The sequence below is a fragment of the Mobula hypostoma genome, chromosome 21, assembly GCF_963921235.1.
Source record: "Mobula hypostoma chromosome 21, sMobHyp1.1, whole genome shotgun sequence".
Lineage (NCBI taxonomy): Eukaryota > Metazoa > Chordata > Chondrichthyes > Myliobatiformes > Myliobatidae > Mobula > Mobula hypostoma.
The window spans coordinates 20,284,687-20,292,283 of record NC_086117.1 but is presented as its reverse complement, the minus strand read 5'-3'; the positions used below and the strand labels follow the sequence as shown (position 1 = coordinate 20,292,283).

The 7,597-nt window shown below is 41.0% G+C and overlaps 1 protein-coding gene across 9 annotated transcripts in view; it reads right to left on the bottom strand.

Moving 5' to 3' along the window:
- Positions 1-3,608: 3,608 nt before the first annotated feature.
- The window catches only part of LOC134359846 (dynamin-1), a 256,455-nt gene continuing 252,466 nt past the window's right edge, over positions 3,609-7,597 (bottom strand). For 6 of the 9 annotated variants that reach the window (XM_063073575.1, XM_063073582.1, XM_063073580.1 and 3 more), the window contains one exon: positions 3,615-4,344. The gene's annotated coding sequence lies outside the window, so the exon portion shown is untranslated. Of the gene's footprint in view, positions 4,651-6,444; positions 6,496-7,597 lie in introns of all 9 variants that reach the window. The other 3 variants (XM_063073578.1, XM_063073577.1, XM_063073579.1) reach the window with 3 other exon arrangements.

Sequence of the window (7,597 nt, the reverse complement as noted above, 5' to 3'; positions counted from 1 at the left end):
TCGCTGTCATCTAGGGAACTGGCCCTCGGCCCCGCCACACTGGGTAATTAGTTTGTGTGGATGCTGTGTGATGTACCCCACCCCGCACAAATAACAGACAATACACCAGATATGATTAAACAGTTTATAGATATTACTGGAACTATATATTTAATAGAGAATAAAATATAGAAGGAAAATAAAAGGCGCCACACTTATCAAAGTTCAATCTCTTCGTGCACAAACAGTTGGAGCTCAGGACCCTTCTTCTTCACCCTGCGACCCCTCGGATGACCTCGACCGGCCGCCTGGGACCAACAACGGTGGTCGACCAGATGCTCCACACGAGTCTGTCTCCGTCTCCCCTCCTCGCCGAACGCCCTCCTCGGGGTCCGACCCCATTAGCGGACTCACAGCACCTGGTCCATTCTCTGTCTCTCTCTCCTGCCTTCTGCCCCAAAACCCCGCGCATACAATATCTTCAGACACACCAAAAGCATAACAACTATCGCAATTGGTTCACTCGTCCTCATATCAATAGATAATACAAAACAAACTGCGAGCGGGAAGGACTTTCTCAGCATTTAACATAACAAAGAAGCCATTTTAATTAGCCTACACAGTAACATAAGAGACGAAACCCCCTTACAGTCTTATGGACTCTGTTGCAGGGAATGTGGCAAGCAAATGGTGAATGGATCTCTAATCAAGTTGCAGTCGTCTCAGCCAATCACAGCCCCACATGCTGGGCCTCCTATTTTGACCACATACAAGCCCAATGTGGCTTGTTGGTTGTTGTATTTCACTTTTGATGAATGTCATTCCACAGGAGTTATCTTTTCTCCAGTATAAGTTCTTAGTTGGATCTCTGCGGGATTCAGTTCAGTATCTTTGAAATGCCATTCAAAACTCATTTTGTGGAATGACTGAAACAGCTGAGCCAGTGCCCAATTCAATTTTAATAAATTTGCTGTTCACTTCTCGTGTAAGCCATACTGCTTGTCGCTTGTCAGTTTTCACATTTAGATCTCAAGACTATCCCGTCCTGTTGTCACTTTCATCATCATCAAATTTTTCATCAACAACATGTAGATTAGTGCTCTTCTTGAAACTGCAGTTTGACTTTTTCTCCTTTTTCTCTTCAGTGTGCTGTCCACTAATCTTTGCCTGCCCGACGTACTCTTTGTATGTGCCCGACTTTGTGGCATTTTCTGCGTTTCGCCTTTAAACTTGCATTAGTCTAGTGTATGTGAGCCTCTGCCACAACAGTGACTCAATTTGTCTGGTCTGGCAGGTTTCTGTTTAGACATTGCAATTTTTGTCATACACACTTTCATTCCTGACTGCAGCTCAATTGTGTCTTTGTCTGCTATTTTCATTGATACAATAATTTCAGCTGCTCTATTAAATGTGAGTTGTGCTTCAGTTAGGAGCTGCTTTTGAATGTTTTCTTGTAAGATTCCACAAACCAAAAAATCTCTCAGTGCATCATTAGCCCATTACTGGACTGATAATGATCATACAATTTTTTCAGTTCAGCCACAAAAGCTGAAATGGATTCCCTTTCTTTATGATTCTGCTTATGAAACCTAAAGCATTCTAGGTCAATAATGATTTCAGTTCTAAATATCACTCCATTATATTCACTATATCAGCAAAGCTCATTCTGACTGATTTTGTTGGAGCAGTTAAACTTCTAACAAACTGTATGCTTTTCAACTTGTTACAATCAGCAACACTGGCACTTCTTTCTTATTGGCAATTCCATTTGCTTTAAAACACTGCTCAATTTGTTCACTATACATTACACAGTTATCTGTTGTGCAATCAAACCCATCTATCTTTCCAATATAGCCAGCCATTTCTTTTTTATTATCACCAGGTACTCACTGTTTATGAACCCATGAATCTCGTCCATTTTTTTGCCTTTTTTAAAATCTTGACTATCTCTGTCCCTTGCGAAGAAACACATGTTGTGCTATTTCTAAAACCCAACCATGTCTCTCTTCTCTTGCAAAGAAAAAAACATGCTGTGCTTCAACTGGTAGGTAGTCATCTTGGGCTTGTTTTAAACCTTCCTCATCACCACTGTTATGTTTTGTATATCCAAAAATGGATCAAAAGTAAAACGTGTCTATTTTGTTTTACTTTATTGAGCTGCTGAAACGTGATGTGGTGGTATAATGATGTATGCCATTCACGTGCTTCTGGCATATAACCCATAATGAATATGTAAAGAAAGAATGCATAATCAAACAATATATATTTACAATATTGCTCAAATATTACTGAAATATTAAATACACTACACTGAGATGACTGTAGAGGCCATTCTGGGATCCACATATTCTGGTGCAGTATAGGCAAGAGTAAATGGTGGCTTAGTGGTTGGGTCTTGCAACAGCCAGATGGTGATGTCATCATCTGCCAGCTCCACCACTGAGGTCTTGATTGCAGAGACACCACCCCACCCAACCATACTGCCATGGGTAACCCTACCAGGCCAGATGGCATTGCTGTTGGAATCTCAGGAACTCTCCACAATGACAAGGTGACAATCCTTAGAGAATAGCTTAGCGCATGACTACACTGTTGCTTGCTTTCCTAACTAACCTGAACAGCAACAGTATGGGTTCCGTGTTTGCCCAACATGAGTATGTTTCATAACTTTTAAGTGGGGCCGTCATTTATTTATGAACATACACTCTAGTTCTAAATGCTCTGGGGAATATAATGGGGAAGGGTTAAAACCCTACACTTTTAACTGCTCCATCAGCTGAACAACAATCGCCAGACAATCATCAGAAATTTTTGAGAAACACACACACACAAAATGCTGGAGGAACAGGCAGCATCTATGGAAGGAAATAAACAATTGACATTTCAGGCCAAAACCCTTCATCAGTAATGGAAAGGAAGGCAGAAGATGCCAGAATAAGAAGGTGGGGGAGGGCAAGGAGTGCAATCCAGAAGGTGAAAGGTGAAAACAGGTGCGAGGAAAGTGTGTGGGTGGGGAAGGGGGATGAAGTAAGAAGCTGGAAGGTGTGAGGTGGAAGAAGTGAAGGGCTGAGAAGAAGGAATCTGTAAGAGAGGACAGTGGATGATGGAAGAAAAGTGAAGAGAATGGGAACCAGTGATGAGCAGGTGAGAAGTTGTTCTTGTTCTCATCAGGTGAGGGTCTTCATGTCTCCACAAAGGTGCTTATTTGATGAAACATTTAGTTGCCTGCCCAGCTTGTCTCTCTCATGCTCAGCATCAATTATTGCTTGCCAATTCTTCTGTGAAATGTGAAATTCTTAACATGTTAAAGGCACAGCTAATAAAAATAGTTGCTTAAAAAACAGTATAGATTTATAGTTCACACCCGGAGTGAGAATGCCTCTACTGGACACATTAACTTATCTGAACCCTGCATCAGTGGTTGTTAATCTGTACCAGTTATGCTTCATATGCATTTGTTAACAAGAGGCACTAGAGTACAGGCTGTGGGTTCCCTGAGATACAACTCCGACGAATTTGATAACTACTGGCGTGAGTTTCCTGCCGGTGATCCAGTTTCCTCCCACAGTCCAAAGACATACCGGTTGGTAGGTTCACTGGTCATTGTAAATTGTTCCGTGATTAGAGCAGGATTAAATCGGGGGATTGCTGGGCAGCATGGCTCAAAGGGCCAGAAGGGCCTATTCTGCACTGTAGCTCAATAAACAAAAAAAAACCCTTTACTTTTAAACCATGGCTTCATCATTCTGCATCAAACGATCTTAGGCCTCAGCTTCGGACACAAGAGGAAATAAAAAGTCAGGCATAGATCAATAGCCTCCACAAAGATACAGCTTTATTTAAATAAAGGAGACTTTGATTACACAGATATGTCATTTTTGTATATGCCACAGGTCACTTTCAAAGCATAAATACACCTTTAGCATCAGATTTAATTCATTTCACCATGGATATACCCAGATTTCAAATCATATGCCTGTATACCAGATATTTACTTTATTAATATACACCATCACAGTTTCATTTAAACTAAAACTCTACACAAAAGCATGACAGGTTCATTTTGTTTTCTCCCTGAAACACACGTGAACACACTGAGGATAGGCATTTGTAACACCTTAACAAAATGGTTCTTACAGAGTGCAAGAGATAGTCAAGGAATTATACAGCAGGAACTCTATTTCCCAGATATGTGCAACAGCAAAAATATGCAGACATCAGCGTACGTAATATATATATTTATATTGTTTCATTTCGGAATAGACAGAATGCTGAAGAGATTTGATGCACAGCAAGCTAAAACAGACTAGAGTTTCAAGGAGGGGCACTGGGTTCCTATGCCTCAGGGGCTGCCACTTAGTTTGCCTAAAAATATGAGAAAGAGAGAAGAAACAGAGAGAGAGAGAGAGAGAGAGAGAGAGAAAGGAAAATAATGAGGCCAGTCACATCTGGTTATATCAATACAAGGCAAAATGGAAAATAAAAGAGTAAGGTATCTTTCACAGGATTGTGAAGGTAATGCAGACATTCTGACAGTTTCACGATTCTTAAAGATTATTTTAGAAAGATTTTAACACCCAGGTGGAGGTGAAATTTCTCCACCTTATAATTTTGTGAAACGCCAGTTGACAGCTTTCCTTTCCTGTGATGATCCTCTCTGGGGTGTCAGTTCTGTCATTAAACAGAAGTTTATAATTACCCTGTATGCAGCCACAAGAAAAGATGTTGCATCCCCAACATACCTCCCCAGCCACTCTGCATGAGCCCAGCCGCTCACCCAACCTCCCATCCAATGACCCAAGTAGGCCACCTTCCAATGGGAACACCATTAGAGTGCTCCCCATTATCAGATGACCAGTTAGATTTACTGTAAATTTAGTAGCTGTGTTTCGTGACAACACAGAAGAGGAACTGAGCTGAGCTTTTCCGACCTTTTATGTTTAAAAATAAAATCTATTTTGGGAAAAATCACAGAGTCCATTTACTTAAATCAGTTAAAAACATCGAAAAGCAAAATTATAATTAGCCACAAACATGAGAAAATCTGCAGATGCTAGAAATCCTGCTGAGTTCCTCCAGCATTTTTTGTGTGTTGCTTATAATTAGCTATTAAATAACCATGTACCACAAAATAAGATTTCGCAAAAACAGCAGTGTTTTTTTTTGTTGCTGGCCTATATACAAAAATGGAATATTAGAAGATTTAGACGCACACTTAAAGAGCACTTGTGACTTCAATCTAAAATGATTCAAAAGGATGCTTAGAGTATTCCTTAGGAGATGGGAGCTCTTAAACATTTAATCTTCCATCAGTTGCTGCACACAGATTATCACTGCCCAGGGGCATAAACTCAAGGAGGTATAAACTATAATGAAAGAAATTGTCTCTTTTAACAAGAGCTTTACCACTTGCTTAGTGCAGGTAAATGGCACAAGAAGCAAAGGGGTACTTATGGGCAATATAAGAGGGAATAAGCTGTAAGGAAATATGAAAATCCAGATGGGATTGCTCCCTGCTATGTGCCACCAATCCTTAATGGGCTGAATAGCCTCCTCCTCAATCATAAGAAGCAAGTAATTTAACATCTACGAAATAATGTTAAATCACCCAGCTGGAATACCCTGTCCCATTCTGGGCACACACTTCTGAATCGTGCACAGATTTATCAGAATGATAGCAGGTTAGATGAGTTAAATGAGTAATCTAGACCGTAATTGGGTGGCCGGGTGGAGACACGCCTCTAGCAAAGGAGGTGTGAGGTGCTCCTACCCTCTGTTAGCCTGCAGGTCACCCTTAGGCAAGGTGTAGCACCTGCTTAGCCCCCCATCAGGGTCACGTGAAGCCAAGGGAGCAGGTGGTGGATGGTCGTAAGAGCAGCTGGTGCATATCATAGGTTCTGGTTATGCGACCCCTGGTGCCAGGAAGACAATCTCTGTAGAGTTTCAATAAAGACACTGCCCAGAAGAAGGCAATGGCAAACCACTTCAATAGAAAAATTTGCCGAGAACAATCATGATCACGGAAAGACTGTGATCGCCTACGTCACACAACACAGCACATAACGGACGAATGAGACCAATACAGTAAAGTAGGTTTAGGGAGAGGTGCTCAAAATGTGGAGGTTTTAACAAAAAGGAATTGTTGCCACCGGCAGGGAATCAGCGAACATTCGCCAAAGTATCATCAATAAACTAGGATGTTCTTTTAGCCTGCAAACCGGGCCGAGAATGCAGTACTGACAGGGTGGTTGGAGCAGACAACCTACCAAAGGGAACTGGACACAATAATTGATGGGAACATATGTCAGGGCAATGGGTAAAGAGATTGGGCAAATTAAAGGATGACGACAGCCGTGGTGGCCCAAATGGCATTTTAAATGCTATTTTTTAAACATCCACAATTAGAGCAGGAACACAGGAACTCTGGTCCCATCACAAATTAGGGGTTGCTTCTAAAATTCCTACCAGCTCCTGAAATTTCCTCTCTCCCAAACCTGGGATATTCTCTAAAGAGATCTAAAAACATTTAAAAACACAAGAAGAACAATGAAGTTTTTTTTTAAACAGTCTCAGGTATCTTGCAAACAAATTCAGAAAATTGGAAAAATTGAATTAACAAAGTTTTTAAGGTTACAAGAAGTTTACTGAGCAAACCATTTCAGAGCAGAGGCGTAGAGGCTTGGAGTTATGTTGACACTTCAATCTAAAGGAGGGCTTTCTCACACATTAACAGCACCATTATATGATCCAGAGTTTGTATCACTGGCCTGTAAACTTCAACAGTGACTTGACCATAAAGAAAGGGATTGTGACACTTGATAAGACTTTGATTGCAGTGCCCAGATTCTGTACTGTGAACTGTGTGGAAGAGCAGAAGAGAGAGCGAGAGGCCAGGGCAATGAGGATTGTGCGGGTTTCTGAATGACTAGTTTAGAACAAAGATGAAGCACTGCATCTGTATGCGGGCCCCACACTTTAATAAACAAATAGAGCATCGATGAGGGTGCAAGAGAAAACTACCAGAATGAAACGAGGTATGAGAAGTTTAGGGATTGGAATTGCTCTACTCAGAGTGAGAATGTGCGCAAGATGACCATGAGTAACAAAACATTGCTTCCACACACAGGAGGAATGGTAGTCAGAGCACGCAAACAATCAGAGCATGTATGCCAGTATGATGTGGAATGTGCCTTTTTATGTAGGCCCACCTCAGGCTGATATAAATCTTGCTGAACTTGTTTAAAATGACTTTGTTTATTGTAACGGTTATCAAAAGAGCACTCTTTTCATGGGAAGGAGGCTGGTTCAGAGGAGATAGAGGGGATTACTTGAAGGAGACAAACCCAGAGGGCCTTAGCCATATTAATCATGGCAGCAACGTACACTGGATGAGGTGTATTTAAAACCAACTCCGCTTTAACAAGCACACTTTGATCTTTCTTTCAGCAAAGCATTGCCACACATTTTAAAATAAGAAATGAATAAACAAAATTACCTACAGACTTGCATAGCCAGAGTGAATAAAAAACAAATTGAACTTATTTAGCTAAATGGGACTTCAGATCTTGGGAGAGTCAGCAGAAAGAAAATGTGGCTTCTTTCATTAAATCTGTGATGT